The following is an 18,566-nucleotide window of genomic DNA, read 5'->3' as shown; positions in this document are numbered from 1 at the left end:
AATTCTGACTGATCAACTGTCATTTTAATACTGGAATATAATAGGTAAATGGTTTCCATTATGCAGCATTCCTTCATGTATTGTGTCATTTTGAGGGCAAAGCAAACCCAAAGTTACGTTATTAACTGTAAAGTTAACTGTAAAGTTTCTTTTTTGTCTCTGTCTTTTACTAATTACTAATTATGTAAAGCAGCTTTGTGACAACAGTTGTAAAAAGCTATACAAATTAATTTGACTTGACGTAAAGTGATGATACTTACCTGTAATGTGCACAATAAGACAATAGCATGTCTGTATATATTCTGTGGACAGGAATCCCGTGTTTATATGTTTGTATTTTCTGGTTATCCCCTGTCTGTAGTAATGGTAGAGCCCAGGTAGATTAGGGGCGGGGCTAGAGATTTAAAAGGGGGAAGTGGGAGACCTAGAGGGTTCTCTTTTGGAGGGCTAATGAATGTGGCTGATGTTAGGTCAGTAAAATGTAATGTACTGAGGGAAGTCTTGTGAGACTTGAGTCTTTTTAAAGCATTTATACATTACATTTTACTGACTTAACATCAGCCAGAGTTAGTGCACAGCCGCAAGGCTCTCTAGACACAACATTTTCCCTCCAAAAGAGGCCCCTCTAGGTCTCCCACTTCCCCCTTTTAAATCTCTAGCCCCACCCCTAATCTACCTGGGCTCTACCATTATTACAGACAGGGGATAACCAGAAAATACAAACATATAAACACGGGATTCCTGTCCACAGAATATATACAGACATGCTATTGTCTTATTGTGCACATTACAGGTAAGTATCATCACTTTACGTCAAGTCAAATTAATTTGTATAGCTTTTTACAACTGTTGTCACAAAGCTGCTTTACATAATTGGGGTGTCACTTGGGGTGTCGAACTTACCTGGGAGCGTTCGGCTGTCTTCAGGTGGTGAACCTAGTTTCCATTCCTGACACACAAGCATACCTAAATCCATCTTCACAAATGGTGAAGCACTCAGAGCCTTTAGTATATACATGATGAAATTAAAACTGGCATTTACTGTAAAATTTATTGTAAAATTTACTGTAAAAACAGAATTAGCCACAAGTCCTAGTTATAATTATTAGATTAATAAATAAATAACAATGTTGTGATATACCGTGAAACCACCAGAATCTTAAAGAATGCCATGATACACATTTTAGTCGTACTGCCCAGCCCTACTGTCACACCAGCCTTTCCTGTGTTCATGTGTTTATGTACTGTCAGCTTAGAAACTACTACCACATGAGTATTCACATGATTCTACCCTGTCCAGTAGACCAACATCGATGAGAACCCAAACACCGAGCCAACTGAGCAGCTCCAGCAGCTCCAGCAGCTCATCCAGAAGGAAAATGCTGTGTCCATCGTTCATTAAAATAATCCTTCATTAAATATAATCAGTTCAAATGTTCAGTTAATCGTGCTACTGATTCAAGGTCACTACATCAGTCTGAAAGTCTCACAGCCTGTTTACTCATACATACTACACTGAACAGGTCCTTTACCAGACATCCAGTGCTCCATCACATCCTTTTAACATTGAAACTTTAATAAAGAGCCATTTATTGAGCTACACCCCCCCCCCCTCCTTTCCACTTCTCCAGGGGGCTGCCCAGCTGTAAGATAAGCTGGGCCAACAGATAAAGTCCATTTAATTTCCCCCTATATAACACAGCAGCTGAAGAGGAGATGGACTTCAAGCCTCGAAGGACTCTTCTGAGCGTGAGAGATCTGTGTGTGTGTGTAATTTCCTTCTTATCTAATAATTACATAATCGAGTAATTAGTACACGGCCGCTGCAGAACAATGCACCTGTTAAATGAACAGAAGCTCATCTGGGAGCAAAATGAATAAGACTGGACCACAGACCTCGTGAACGCTGTGAGAGAACAGGCTGGTTGGTGGTCCTGGGGGGCGCTGAGCCATCTCCGGCTGTGCTGATGCACTCTTCAGTGACCTCCCTGACTCCACTCACCAGCCACAACTAGAACTGTTACCATTACAGCCTAAAGTTAACCACAGTGTTCAATATATATCCAAATGTTGCGAACACTCCTTCTAATGAATGCAATCAGCTACTTTAAGTTGCACCTATTGCCTGTAGAGAAGTATTGCCAATAGAATAGGACTCTCTGGAGCAGATAAACATGAGCCTATTGGTCCTAGAGGGGTATAAAGCCCCCCAGCATTGAGCTGTGGAGCAGTGGAGGAACTGTGTTCTCTGGAACGATGATGGTGGAGCTCCATCCAGTACTTTTGGGATGAGTTGGGGATAATAAGTTGACCTCACTAACTCTCATCACTGAATGCAATCAAATCCTCACAGAAATGCTCCTCCAGAATCTACTAGAAAGTCTTCTTCCCTGGACAGTAGAGACAGATACTCCAACAGAAGCAGGATCAGCTCTTTTTATTAGCCTTGATTTCAGAAGAAACACTGAACAAGCAGGTGTCCCAATACTTTTGTCCATATAGTGTATAAGCAACTACCTTGTCCTCCAGACATCCTTCTACTCAAGAAAGGATTAAGAAAGAAGGGAAGCGTAGTAAAGTATGGAGACAAATAACTTTGTTGTTGGCAGCTGGTTCCTCAACGGAACCACAGCTTTTCTTCTGTTGCCCTGACGAAGGTTTTCAAGCCAACGTTCTTCGGTCAGTTTCTTGCATCCCACCATTTTAAACAACATCCTTAATAAAAGCCACAAACCAAAAGCCTTCTGAGACTCTGTCATCTTGTAAAAAGACATTTCCCGCCCTCCATCTACAGTGCATTTCTTCAATTTTCAAACCATCTTCTGTCAAAATGACCAGATCACACGTTTACTGATCTGCTGAACAGTGACAACAGAACAGCGAGGGTGCCACGGGCCTTGATGTGGAACTTCAACTTCAAAACAAACCTATGCTAAATTATACACTGGAAGACTTTGAAAAGACTAGTCTGACACTCTCTCTCATCTAAAGACTATTTGTCATCACTCACAGATGCACAGATACAGAGACTGAGAATCTTGCAGGGCCACTGTTTGCAAGACTGCAATTTTATTATATTAATTTATTCATATTTTTATTTTATTTACTTTACTAGGCCTCCCTGGATTCTTCTCCATGTCTCGCCTACCTGGCAGAGATGTTCCTGTAGCTGCTCTGCTGCTTCCTGTTTGATGCTCACTGTCCCAGACAAATTTCCTATATCAGAAAAAACATCATAAGCAATAAAGAGTCCTGTTTGAGTTCAGCCTTGCTTAATATTGTCAGTTTTTTAGTCTTGGCTCATGCAAATTGATACCTGGACATTATACAGATACAATAACTTTGCATATCGGTCGATACCCGATACAGATCCGATCCCATTGTTGAATTAATAAACTGTATATACCTCACTATGTGGGAAAACTTAAGGCATCAGGATTGACTTAAACATTACTTTACTAACTTTGAAAAACAAATATAAGAAATTAACACATATATAAATGTACTTGTGCTATTTAATTGTCACTAAAATAAACAATTGTGCAGGATTTAGCCATTAAAATTCAAAATAAAAATAAATAAAGTCAAACTTCTTAAAATATATTAAAATATAAAAACTGAAAATAAGTCATTTCACTTTGTCAAACACACAAACAGTAATCACTCAATTTTAAATATTTAGCATAATAAAAAAATAGCAGCTGAACCTGAGAATAAATAAGTAACTTGGTCAAACAAACAAGCAGCAACTAAAATAGCAAACATGTAAACATTTAGTTCAGTCTCACACCAACCAATTAAAGTGAAAGGATCAGTTCCAAGGATCGGCCTAATTATCCGATACCCGATCCAGATAATTTTGTTAACATCAGGGTTGATATCTGATCCTAATATCGGGTCGGTGCATCTCTAGTATTAACACATTAAGCTGTAGAAGTCGGTAACTACAGGGACGTACTAACTGAAGGGGCTATTCCTTGGATATAGACGTTGGTAACTTTCGGCGGTCACTTTCGGCGGTCACTTTCAGAGATGTTCCTGTAGCTGCTCTGCTGCTTCCTGTTTGCTGCTGGAGAGAGCTCACGTTTTGGTTATCCATAATGTCCAGGTATTAATTTGCATGAGCCAAGACTAAAAACTGAATATTAAACAAGGCTGATTTTAATGGAAGCTGAGAGAAATTGCTTATGATGTTTTTCCGATACAGGAAATTTGTCTGGGTCAGTGAAATAGCTTGACAAGTGGTCAGTGAAATAGCTTGACTCCAGCGCCCGGGAGCAGAGAGGGTGAAGAGCCTTGCTTAAGGGCGCAACAGTGGCAGCTTGCCGAGCCCGAGAATCGAACCCACAACCCTGTCAACAATAGCCCGGAGCTCTAACCGCTGAGCACCACTGCCCCACACCTCAGAGAACAGACCCAAATCCAGACGGAATGAACACAGAGTACGGGCCGAAGGCGCCGTCCGAATCCGTGTCCGTATTAAGGCTTCTGTGAGCAGTGTTGAGAGCTGAGCGATCACGCCGAATGGTGTAACAGGATGCTTTCAGGAAAGATTCAGGCTCAGACAGAACGATAACCAAACGACGGATCCTATGGGAGCGTATGCCTCTTCAGAGTACCGTGTCAAACAGCAGAGCTCCTGTTCAAACGAGCCACCAACGTTCAAATCTGCTCCTGCACTAATTGCTTTGGGTTATCATTTTAAACTAATTACAGCAAGAGGAGTAAATCTCCAAATGCATCATTTTCTCCTCCATCTCCGCTCACTGAAGGGCCCTCTGGAGAGCCACCTGATCTTTATCTCCCCTCACTTCGGTGTATGTTAATAATTCAGCAATATTTGCACATGCTCTGCCATTCTCTCGTCTGTCCGCCAAAGACAACCTGAATTAGTGAGTGTTCGATTAGGATGAAGCCAATACTCATGTGAATGAAACACGCTGTGGAAACATCATGCCTCACTGAGGTGCACAGGAACGATCTGAGGAGCTTATTAACTGTAATAACTTAACTATGTCTACACCTCAGCCTCTCCACTAGCATCAAAGTAAATCTACAGTCCAGTGCAAAAGTTTGGGTTCCTCTGGTTAAATACATGTGTTACTGATGCAGTCCCATCCTCTACAGAGACACTTCTGGACAGTGCAGTACACAACTACTGTTTATGTACTGAACTGGAAATTAATGAGTGTAAAAAGGATATGGTTAAGATTATGATTTTATTATTGTATTATATATATATATATATATATATATATATGGTTCTTCATGGAACCAGTTATTAAGAGTGTACTGCTGGAAGGTATGTAGGTAGGTATATAGGTAGGTAGGTAGGTAGGTATGTAGGTAGGTATGTAGGTAGGTAGGTAGGTATGTAGGTAGGTATGTATATAGGTATGTATATAGGTAGGTAGGTATGTAGGTATGTATATAGGTAGGTAGGTATGTAGGTAGGTAGGTATGTAGGTAGGTAGGTATGTATATAGGTAGGTAGGTAGGTAGGTAGGTATATAGGTAGGTAGGTAGGTATGTATATAGGTAGGTAGGTATGTATATAGGTAGGTAGGTATGTAGGTATGTAGATAGGTAGGGTACATTGAGTGGTTTGAGACACTGAATTAGATCAGCCAATCAGAGGAAGCATGATCTGCTGCACTGCTTAAGGTGAAACAGATAACTCCAACACAGAGTGGGAGGAAACGTAGGTTCTTAATATTCATCAGTTTGGGCAGTGTAATATAACAGTGTGTGTAGCAGTGTGTGTAGCAGTGTGTGTAGCAGTGTGTGTAGCAGTGTGTGTAGCAGTGTGTGTAGCAGTGTGTGATGTTGGAAGATTACGAACTGTTCTGACGGTGTGTTAGCAGTGGGGTGACTGACAGAATGGGACTATTTTATCTTGAGTAATGTTGAACAATAAAGCTCATAACGGAACTGTGGTAGAATTGGGATAATGCATTCGAGGCATTGACACTGGCCAATTTCTCACATTACAGCATTTCCTTTCGTGTATCATTGCTTAAATAAGACTGAATCTAATTAAATAAATGATGGAAACCCAAGCAATCAGAACAGCAGTAAGATAATTCTTCCAGTTACTGGTGATCAGTCCTGCACAATGGGTTGGAGGAAGTTCAGCTCCTTACAAAACCACCTAAACCCTAAACCTTACTGGGCTTGCTTGCATTAGTTGCTCTATTCTGTTGGGTTGGGGTTTGCACTTTCCCCTGCTTTAACCCTTTCCTGCTGGCCCATTCTAATTTCAGTGCTCATGCAGTAATCACAAGCACACATCTGCTGGCTGTTTCTATCTTCACCCCACCTGCAGGTGATCTGTGGCTGAGTGAACCAACATGTCGTGAAATTATACACACATATGCTGGATATAACTGGTATCACTGATCTGGTGGAATTTACTGAAAAGTTTTAATACTCAAAACACGCAACTAAACTTTTGGGGAAGCTTAATATTTCCAGTATCCACTTATGAATTCACATGACTTCGTCTTAGAAAAATGCTACGTACTGCAGTTTTGTGGAGATCGTGCAGGGTAATTATAAGTCAAATAATTATATTTAATTTATGGGCCTAGTTGAAGGCCCATAAATATCCCTTTTAACCATTTTAACATGTGAACTTTTCTGATCATATAAACAAATTGGTGTATTAACTAGGGATGCACTGATCCGACTTTTTCAGTTCCGATACAGATACGCAAACTTTGAATAACTACTTTGAGTAACTACTTTGAGTAACTACAGGGACGTCTGTACAAACTGAAGGGGCTATTCTTTGGTTATAGACATTGGTAATAACACTTTCGACCTGCTAGTGGTCCACAGGCTGCTCAAGAGGTTAAGTTATGCTGTTTTTTTGGGGGGTTGGACTGGTTTACTGGGCTGGTTTACTGGGCTGGGTTACACATTTTCATTCCTTATCAGGTAGGATGTGGAAGTACATCTCAGATTTTGTTTTCTGCACCTTTTATGCTGATGCAACAAAGCCCATCCCACTCACTCCCTCATGTCCGTTAGACAACACCTAGGACGAGTGTCGGACTTCTTCAAGTTGACTTCTCCTGCAACCCTACTGTCAGGGTTGAAGTGACCCGAGAAAACTCTCATATAGAGGCTCATTTCTCTCCCTGATCTCCACAATCATTGGGGAACCCAATCCCTTCAGCATTTGTGGGGTAAGATCTTCATGTTGTGTTCAAGGAGATCAGTTAAAAGTGTTGTTCATAGCTCAGCATGTTGTAGATTAGATCCGGCTACAGAAAATGATTAGAATCGGCCTTCGAGAAGACATTCTGTTACTTGGCGGAGCAGCTCAATCAAACTCTCAGCGTAGACGAGGGAATGATGAAATCAAAGGGCGATCAGGATTTAAGCTGTATATGAAGGGGAAACTTGCTGAGGGTCCAAACTGTGGATCATCTTACTCTTTGGGTGTGATGGCTGTGTAAAAGATTTGACAGTTTGGCTTCACTTCTACATGCCAGCAGGTCTTAAGGTCAGAGGTTAGGGTTAGCTATAAGACGTTCCCAGCAGATTTACGAGTTACGAAATGAGAACAGAGGGTATCGCCTTTCCCTTATCCACAGCACCACTGATTTAGCCAAGATTTTGAGACCAGTAAGGTAGGATGCTGTCGTTGTAGTGTCCTCCTGTTTCAGGACTGGCAGAGTTGCAGTACAGGACAAGGAGATGGTCTTAGGTTAGGACTAGTCTACAACCAGATTACCTTGCTAGCTTTCTCTCGGCAGCTCCAACCAATCCCCAATTCATGTAACTCACATTCCCCAGCTGCAGGAGTTGTGAAGAAAACCGCTGGCTTTCCTACAGAACACTGAAAGGAAAACAAAACAAGAACAGCTTGCCTGGGCCGAGGGGGTCAAGGCAGAGCAGTGTTTTTTAGTCGTGGTGTTCTAAGTTAGGGAGATTAGGCCTAGGTCTCCTGTGTGCTACTGTCAGCTCCCTTTGATCCCTCCCACCACCCCTGTGTGTGTACATGATGTATTTCCCCCTCTTCTCCACAGGAAAGCTCATTGTGCATTGTTCATTTCAGTTCTTGTTCGCTGTGGAATATTCATTCATTATTCCTTCAATATACTGAACGAGTTTATTGGAATTAATCAAGTCCCTTCACATTCATATTTTTTTAATCTAAAATTGTAGAACTGCTCTGTTCTTTGATTATACCATATATTTTACTGCATTGTTAATTTGCAGCATTTGCTTTATACCCCTCCAATCCACGCCTGGCATTGGGCAGCATGGTGCCAATAGGCTCATGTTTCTTAGCTCCAGAGAGTCCTATTCTATTGGCAATACTTTTCTGCAGGAAAGCTGCTGGCTGTTTGCCTCACGCTCCCTGCATGCTTATCGTCTCACGCTCGCTGCTGGCTGTTCGCCTCAAGCTCGCTGCCTTAAACTTCTCCTCTTCCTCCCAATCTAACGTCCTATAAATGACCCCTCTACCTTCCATGTCCCCGAACGAAGGTTCCACAGCCCGCAGCCACCCCATCTCCCATCCACTCACATCTCCTGGTCCGAGCTCCTTTTTTCAAGGATGGTCTGGTCTTCTAGCTCCCTCCCTCTCTTACAGTCTCTAATGCTGTCCAGAATGGCAAAACTCTCCTTCCTCCATTCCTGCTTTCACTTTTTCTCGGCTGAAACAGATTGAGCGAGCAGAATTGTGATGATGGCATCACCTTCTGCATCATGGATCTCTCAGCAGAAAATCGTTCCCGTATAATCTGACCTTTAACACACGTAAGCTCAGAATGCCACTCTGTATGCCACTGAGTTCAGACAATATTCACGTAACCTGCAACAAACGTACACCATCAGTGTACAGAGGGCTTAAAGTGACACTGGCATTAAACATTCAGGAGAGCACTGTTTATCTTCAGCGCTCCTCATTTTTTAATTGTAATAACGAGATCCAGTCCGGGCTTTAGGGAATACCAAAGTAGAAAGCAGGCTCTGCTAAAGGTGTCTGAAAATGTACCGCTCTCCAGAGATTCCGGGTACTGACCTGTTAGAATTCTGCTGGACCTTTTATAGATGTCTAACAGTTCGTTATACTGTTACACTCCTGGGTCAAATCAAAAGAGGGGTTGGAAATCGGTATAGTACGTTAAATTCCATTGCTTCCTACCTAAAGGACAGAGCATTTTCTGTGTACCATTTCACGTGGTATACTTCAAGGTATCATTTTAGGCCCCATTTCATTTTCTTATACACACACCTCTACAACGGTGCTGTAAAATAATACGCAATAAAAATGTATAACAGTATTTTCCTGTTATTCTTAAAAATCATCTACTGTAAACTATGAATTATGGATGTTAATTAACATGCAACTTCAACAGTATTATCCTGTTATTCTGAAAACAGCTCTGTTGAATGCAAGAGGTGTGCAGCAGCACTCCCAACTCTGGGTATAGGAGGACCTACCTACATGTACCTACATACACATAAGAGTATAGTCGCATAAAGAAAAATACAAATAGTAGTAAGCTTGAGTACTATTTCATTTCCATCACCTTATACCCTCCACTCTGAGGTAAGGATTTGTATTTATTAATTAAGTTGAATTAAAACTTATTTTACCATCAGTTTTGATCAGTGTAACAGGCTCTAGTTCTAGTTGATCATAAAGACCCCGTAGTGTTACTGCAGTGTGTGCTGTTTACACCCCCTCTTCCCTCACAATCACTATTTATAAGACATATAGAGTAATGATCAGACATGAATACAGTACTAGAGCCCCAGACTTGAGTAAGAGTACAGGTGCTCTATCCAAACAACGTGACTTGAGTAGAAGTAGAAAGTACTAAAGTATTCAACATGTTTTGGTACTTAAGTACTGCAAGTAGTTAATTCTAAAATGTGCTACTTAAGTACTGAAAGTAAAAGTACAGTACTGTGTTCTGTAGCTCTTACAGAAAGCAGTCAAAAGTTTGGGTATCATTGTCTATATTAGTTCAGATGCTCAGACTTAAGCACTGTCTCAGTTCCTCTGGCTGTAGTAGAAGGACAGGACTGTAGAAGACAGAGTTCATGAACCTTCACGAGTCTTCAGTTCACTCTCTAAACTAACTCGCCCAAAAGAGAGAGAGAAAGCTGAGCAGACCTGACTCGACCCGCCACATACAAGAGTTTCATCTGTAGAACCAGCGAGGAGAGCAGCTCAAACCCCTGAGCTTCACTCTCTGTAAACTCAACTACAGCTGAAAGAGCTCAGGCTGTTCGGACACATACGAGTATTTGCAGGAGGTGGAGATGGAGGCGTTACTTCTGGAGATAAACTAACAGAGCTCCTGCGTTAGTGTCCTCAGAGGAAGAACGGCAGCATGCCTGGTGACGGCGCCATCTAGCGCTCTGGAGGTGATAATTTTTTTTAAATTAAAATATTTTTGAAATACATTAATATATGTTTATATGTTATATTTATACTTATTGTAAAAAGTAACGATGCAGCACATAAACAATGTAATGAGTAAAAGTATTAAACTCATTCAAAACATGCAGTGAAGTAAAAGTGGAAGTGGGAGGAAACAATCCTCCAGTAGAAACAGATACAGTACTTTAGTAATTAAGTACTTCTGCTTACCTACAGATCTGGCTACATAGAGGGTGGGCTTCACTCTAAGTCGTCGGGTTGTTAGGAGTGATTGACCAGGTCAAGTAAAGAACTGAAGGAAAGAGCTCCTGATTGAACGTTCCTCCAGTGTGTTTTTGTAGGAATACTACACTACAGAACTGTATTGTTCTAAAGTGGAAATATGATTTATGTTGATTTAACAGTTAGTTCCTGGCAACCCAGCGGTCAGTTCTTTACCATCTTTTACAGTATGATATCTAACAGTGCAGATTCTACTTTTCATTAATAAAGTAAAATCTCTCTCTAACAGTCACCTAACTTTCACTGTTAGACCTGGTAGCTCTGCTTGTTCCAGAAGTCGATAACTTCACGCCTCTCTCTTCAGATTTACACAGAAACGCTGCCGTTATTTTTGCTCATTATGTTCATTTGACTCATGATAAACAGCTAAATTCAGTCATCAGCTCAGAGGCACTGCTAAATGGAAATCCTTTATCTCATTCCAGGCTCTGTAGCTGTGTTTTTTCACCTCCCACCTGGACTGCAGTTCTTTCCATTTGTGAGTCACAAAGCCTTCTTCATCTCGCCTGCAGCTCGCCCGAAACTACGCCGGCAGACTCCTGACTGGTTGCCTACAATGGCAATTGTTTGCGGTCTCCCAGTTGAACATGGAGCAGATTGCTGAGCAGTTTTTAGGAAATGACATACATTGGCTCTGCAATACATCATCTCCACCTTTGGCTCCACCATTTAATTACTGTGGGCTGCTCCAAAGTCTCAAATGAAGTTTAAGAATGATTGTGATGCATCTGTTGCTTCTCCAGGTCCTAATTCTTGATATCAGATCTGCTCCCATTTCTAAGAATTAGGACTATATTATGGCATTACTAAGCTATACGACTGTATGTGTGGTTTAGCAGAATTTAGCAGAAACACATTATTATTCTTTCTGCAGTGACATCACTGGTCCTATCAAGGTTTATCTAGGTGTTGTTGGGAAATAGCAGCTCGGGTCCATGCACTAACAGGCTGCCAGTGTCTTACAGGTCAAGAAGTCTAGGGGCACCAGTTCCTCATCTCTCTGAGGGTCTTTATCTCCAGGCCAACCCTCAGTTTAATGTAAAGAATTACAGGTGAGGGTCAATAAAGACAACAGACCTTTAAGAAACAATGACTAATATAAAAAAAACTGATCAAACCTAGAAGATTTTGCTCAGATAAAAAGAGAGAAGCCTCCTTTTTTTGGGGGGGACATAAAAAGCAAGAGTAGGAAAAACATGAGCAGCAATTAGAGGGGAATATACCATATACAGGGCGAACAGAACACACCTGGGAATGGGAGGAGTTGGGAGCTGAGCGGCACTAGAGCAGCACTCAATACATAGATAAGCAGAGCTGGGGAACCAGACACTAAGCAAAACGGCAAGGCCCACGTGAGCATGGGTCGCCTTGCTGGGACGTGGGTAGCCAGTGAATCCTGACAGTGAGTGAGCGAGCCTCGCTGATAAAGTGGTTAGCAGAGTGACCTGCTCCTGAATGCGGATACCGAGCTGAAGCTGACCTCAACACACCTTAGTCGTACGGGGAATCTCTCGGACGACCTCAAGGTTCCCAACGATACAATTCTAGGCCTTGAACCATGGAGTTGAGGCTCCTTTAGTACCCCCAGTCCCAGGTGAAACACATGAACACAAAGGGGGAAGAGGGGGAAGTCCTTATTTGGGCCTGTGGGCGGTGGCTCGGAATCGCCCTGAGGAAGGGCGCGATACCGAGTGCCTGACAAATGTAACTAAAGCTGTTTGAGCACAATGAATGAATCCATCTTTTATATTTCTGTCTTTAATTTTATTAAAACTACAAAGGCACCAAAACTCTTAGAAGGTTCTGCCACTTATTTTATATTAACATTATTATATTAACTGTCCCTGAGATTAACAGACAGTGTGAAATCCTAATCATAAGCATTTACATTTACATTAAAGGCCTTTATCAGACATTCTTCTCCAGAGCGACCTACAGCAGAGCTTCACTGTCACTCAGAAAGAGTCCAGAAGATCCTCTAATCTTAGACTCTACTAAATACAGAAATCAGTCTGGAGACACAGTCCTCCACACACTCTACACTCTGCACACTCAGTCCTCTCAGAAGAGGAGGGTCTTTAGTCTGGGTTTGAAGACAGTGAGTGACTCAAAGGCACTGAAGTATTTAAGTAATGAAGTCTATTATGTTAATAAACTGTATTTTATATGCTTTGAAGTGTTTCTAATCAATGTTTGATCAATGCAAATGATTTTCTCTTTCCTATCGCTGCAGCAGCATCAGCATGAATTCCAAACAATGCATAAAGATATGAAGAAAGCGTTTCACCAATACATTTGTGCTAAAGAGAAAAAACATACAGCACTGTGTAAACGTTTTAGTCCCCTAATCCCATTATTCTAACCCACGTCTCTCAGCAGTGAGAGTTTTACAGTAGAAGCTCCAGATCTCATAAAAACGTCGGTGAACTAGTCTGAAGAACAGAGCTTGGTTCCTCCAGGGTTCTCCTGGACGCACAGCGTGGAGGATGTGTTCAATAAACTCCATCAGCAGCAGCAGCAGCAGCAGCAGCAGCAGCTCACCTGATTTACCATCATTAAGCCCTGATTTACCACCAAACCAGATGTTGATCTGAGGAGAACTCTAAATAATACTAGACTCCATGAGAGAGGAGAACTTTGGAGAAGTTCTAATGATGAACACAGTGATGGAAAACCTCCACCACTCTCTGTAGGAGTGTTATTATTAGTGTTTATTCTAATATCAGTGTTTTACTGAGCAGCTCAGCAGCTTTTTCTACACAGTTCTGTTGTTCGCAGAATAAATGCAGGTCTAGCTGTAGAGTGAATGCCAAAAGCTGGCCTGCTAGGGAGTGCTTTAAAAAATGCACTCCTCCAGTGTCTGGTTTAAACTCAGTGGGAGTTAATTTGACACTTGTTACTTCACCCCATGTAATGCTCCTACATCACCATAAAAGGCCAGCCTCCATCTGCTGCCTCAGACAGACTGAATTGCTGCATTGCCATTATCAACATGACATTTCATTTCATGTCATTTACCTAAAAAAAAAAAAAAGACCTTCGAGCTCCTCCACTCTCTTCCAAATATCACATGATGCAAATCTCCTCATTCTTATGACAGCTGTGTGGTCAGCGTCTGCACACAGTAAAGCAGCCTCTTCTCACTGCGAGCGTCCAGGCTTGGATTCTGAGGTTACACAATCGAAGATGACAGCTGACACGCAATACGGTGATGTGTGAGCCCAAATCAGTGTGGAAAAAGTAATTTAGTATTTGAGGAATGAATCAGCGAGGCTCTGCGATTATGTATGGATTATGAACAGAACGTGGCTCGGCTGGCTGGGACGGAGCTCACACTCTGGAATGAATTCTGCGTCAGATTGGTTCATCTCCCTAATGAAAAGGTTTGTGATGGACTGTGATGGATCTGACACAGCCCATTATGGTGTCTGTCGTTTTTAGCAAGACTGTTATACTTAAGCTGGCTGAGAAGACCTGCAAACCAGATGGATATTTGAACACCTGCAGCTATGTGGAAACGTAAAAATGACCAGTTATACACATTCCTCCTGTGGTACATTTAAAGCTACAACATCTTCTCCAGAGCGACTCACAAAAGAGCTTCACTGTTTACTCAAGAAGAACCTCAGCTAGTTTAAATAGACTAAAATTAAAGCTCCTCTAATCTTAGACTCTACTAAACACAAGTCAGTAAGGAGACCATAATACTCTACTCTTCACCCAAGTCCTCTCAGAAGAGGAGGGTCTTCAGTCTGGGTTTGAGGACAGCGAGCGTTGGACTCTGCTGTTCGGACACCCAGGGGAAGTTTGTTCCTCCACTTCGGTGCAGGACAGTAAAAAGTCTGGGCGCTCGTCTTCCGTGGATCTTAAAGGATGGCGGGTCGAGCCGAGCCGTACTTGAAGCTGGAAGGGCTCTCGATGCAGATCGGCTTTTGACCATCGCCATCAAGTACGGAGGGGTTCTTGGCCTTGTAGACCAGAGTCAGGGGTCTGAATCTGATGAGGGCAGCAGCTACAGGAAGCTACAGTGAAGAGAGAACGCAGCAGTGGAGGGACATGGCTGAATTTAGGGACAATGAAGACGACCCGTGTCGCTGTGTTCTGGATAAGCTGCAGGGGTCTGATGGTGTGCAGAGGGAGACCAGCCAGAAGAGAGCTGCAGTGGTCAACGAGAGACTGAATGTTACTTGAATGGTTGCCAGCTATCAGAATTGTTCACAGCTATCAGAATAAACCAAATTAAGGAAAAGGTCTGATTGGTTCACGTCAAAAATTAGCAGTGTAAAGGCACATACGAGTACGGGTTCGGTTCACATCACGGTTTGGACCTTGCGATTTAGTACAAGTTTAGAACACTAGGAAAAGTTACAGTCGTGCTAGTTTACCTAGTGAGGTATAGCACCCCCTGGAGGTAACTGGTATAGCCTGTAGAGTGTAAATGTTAGTATGTTGGATATGTTTCCGCAGACACATCCTACAACTGTCCAACACACACCAACACGTTGTTTTAGTCTGCTCTACTGATTTTATGACATGAACTAAGAGGGGAAATGGTCAGAATATCGGAAACACAGTCATTTCACTGCTAACAGAACAGAGAACTGGCATGTGAGTCATTCAGAGAGAAGGGAGGTTACACTACATTTCGCCCATTACCATGCATATCCAATCTTTACTTGCTAACGGCTACAGATTGAGGTTCCTGTTTGGAACTTGTGGAGTTTCAGAAAATCTTCGCTTGGCAGGTGGGCGCTTCGTCTATAGCTTACCACATAAATAAACATATAAGGACTCCCCTACAAACTGCCTAAATGTAGCCTAAAAAGCTACAACATAGTCCTTGAAGCAGTATTATAAGAGATTTGTATGTTTGCCTCTTGGGCTCCCCCTACAGTTTTTTCACTGTAATTCACTCCACTGCCATTAATACAAATCACACTTTAAGTGCCACCTAATGGACAGCTGTACACGTGCATTTCTGGACAGTGTGAGAGCTGCAGAAGCTTGATCTGAAGGTAGAGCAGCATGTGGGCTGAGGTGGTAGAGTAATACTACAGGAGTTTACACTAATATGACTCTATGGGTTCTGCAGCGTTACACAGCAGTTCTGGAGAGAGGTTCTCCTCCTGCAGCTCCACCACCAAACCTCCATAGTGCAGTAGCAGCAGCGCTCCGGCCCGGAGTGGGAATGACGGAGGCGCCGTTCTCCCTGTTCCAGTCAGCGGAGCATCAGCATGATCCTGAAGCTGCAGATTTAAGGTACACATGCAACATATTGGTGCTTTATGGTCTTAATGTGTACCTTAAATGTTATCTTTAATAAAGGCATAATTTAATCTTTTTATAATAATTATTATTAATACATTTCTAGATGGTTATAACAATCAATACAATTTTAAGGTTGAATCCCAATTCTTCTTTTCTAAACTCAGCTGGGTTACTCTGATGATAAGGCTTTGTGTTCTGTGGAGTTCACTTGGAAATGAAAATGACGCTCAAGACAGTGAACATGTAAATACTGCACTTGCCTAATGAGGCTAACTGAAAGAAAAAGGCTGGGTGAACTTAATGAGCCCCCAAGTGATGGACACAGATAAGCAGAGTCTAACTTTGCAGACATGAACCAAACTCCTGAGACTGGCGCCTGAATCCCAGCTGTGCCGGGTGCCATTTGGCCTGGTCACGATTGGGAAGAAGTGATGAGCACAGAGTGTGATTCTCAGCGAGTGTTCTCCTCTGAGTGCGTTTAGGCATTCAGCAAATTCCGCATTTGCTGGAAGTTGGAAGGTTTGCTTTTGGCAGAATCAGTGAGGACATCTGCACTTTTGCCCTGCTTAGCTGAAAGCAGCGACAGGAAGAGATGAGGGAGTCGTCTGGGAGCATAAACTGGACGCGTGGGCAGGCGAAGAAGAACAAAAGACTTTAATTAGCTCCCTGTAGTGGCTTAAATGGTTGGTCAATGTCGAGCTCGCTGGCGCTGGCGATTGGGCTTGACCTTGAGGGCAGCCGTGACAGAGAGACAGTGAGACAGTGAGAGAGAGAGAGAGAGAGAGAGAGAGAGAGAGAGAGGCAGAGGGGATGGAAATGGAAATGGCAAGTGAAGCATTCGTCACACTTGCTCAGCCCGGCCGTGCAGCTACAGGGTAGTAACAAGCAGTGAGTAAACCACCGCCGGGGACCACCCCCCACACACCCCCTTAAACAACCAGAGAGGGTGGAAATCAAATGATCACTTGGAGAGATCAAGTGAAAAATAAGGGAGCAGGCTACACTGTACTTCCGGAGGGAGGTCAAATCAATGGATAATTGATGGATAAATGCAGCATTTCATCCGTAGCTTTCAGCCGTGAGAGAACGCTGTATTGACCACTACCACCACCTTATTGTCGTCAGGCAACGTCTTCACACCTTCTGACAGATATCCGATCAATACCCATCAATGACCCATAAAAACGATCAGGGAGAAAGAAAACAAACCCCATTCCTTTCTGATTTACCTCCAAGAATTATCCGTTACAAGGACGTTTAGGCGTCTTGTCTTCCAGCTTCAAGCAGAGTCCAGCGAAAGCCAGTCTCTAATGAGCGTGACCATCACGCTGAGAAGAATCTGCTTGTTACGGATTCTAAAAAAGCATCTGATTTCAAACAGAGTTCCTCAAAGTAAGGAAAGCATCTAATGATATATAGATATAACTACGCTGGGTCTGCGGGATTTATGCAGTCTTAATGAGGAGGAGTTCCACCAGAGAGAGACGTCTCCACTACAAACAGAGCGCTGACCTTTTCTACAGCAACAGAAAACACACTTATTTGATGCCGGACTTTAATAACGTATGTTGTGCTGTATGTTAGTGTTCCTCGGTCTAAACACAAGATATGACAGTCACTGATTACTAGTTGATGTCCAGAAAGAAGAGCGAATCACAAGGGTCAGCAGGCCAAACAAACAAAGCTGCATGTTAAATTGCATGCTACTTAAATTGCTTGCCAGCTGTCTTCATTCACCCTGTGCTTCACCGGGTGGCTCAATCATGCACCAAGCAGCAGGCACTGTGTCAGTTTAGCCTCTAAGAAGGGCTCTTCCTACTTATATCACAGGATATTCTGGCTTCAAGATGCTGCGACTGTTTTGCTCTGTACACAAAACATCTAGAGATCTGATCTCCATGTGCTCAGCACTGAGAGATGGAGGTGATCTAACTAAACTCACACACCTGTAGAAGTGTATTTTATCATCAGCATTAATAAAATGGAAAATTTTGGAATTTCCTTTGAGGAAAATGTTTATTATTCCTTTAAATGTGTAGGATTAGAAGCAGGAGCAGAACATCAGCTGCAAATGATCAGGATTAGGATCATGGTTAGATGATTCTGAAGGAGTCTTATTTAAACCTCACACTTTTATTCTGCATTTACTGCAACTTGGGATGACAGAAATTCCAAGAGTTCCAAGCAAGAAATGTCTTTTTTTCATATTATGCAGTTCTTTAGCACTGTCAGTGTTTCCAAAATACTGCATACTGCATCGTTGTTAACTAATAACCTTCTATATTAGTTGATTGTATGCATACACTGACATATTTGGATTAACTTTGTCATAAAACACCAGTAAAGGACGGTCAGAGCAGTTGCAGTGAACTGCCTACTCGTTGTGATATATATATATATATATATATATATATATATATATATATATATATATATATATATATAAATATATAAATATATAAATATATATAAATGTTTCAAGGTAGTGTACAATTATCTGAATGATAGCATGAAACACAATGTGACATCATTCCCAGAGATGACATTGGATGTGCCAAGTAAACAGAACACAGCTTTAGTCTGGTCTGATCTTGATTGATGGTTGAAG

At 42.2% G+C, this 18,566-nt stretch overlaps 1 protein-coding gene across 2 annotated transcripts in view; it reads right to left on the bottom strand.

Moving 5' to 3' along the window:
• LOC140561894 (corticotropin-releasing factor receptor 2) overlaps positions 1–18,566 on the bottom strand; it is a 147,827-nt gene that overhangs the window by 107,437 nt on the left and 21,824 nt on the right. The window lies entirely within an intron of this gene.

Source organism: Salminus brasiliensis, chromosome 9 (genome assembly GCF_030463535.1).
Source record: "Salminus brasiliensis chromosome 9, fSalBra1.hap2, whole genome shotgun sequence".
In the NCBI taxonomy this organism is placed as follows: Eukaryota; Metazoa; Chordata; class Actinopteri; order Characiformes; family Bryconidae; genus Salminus; species Salminus brasiliensis.
This window is presented reverse-complemented; position numbering and strand designations above follow the sequence as displayed.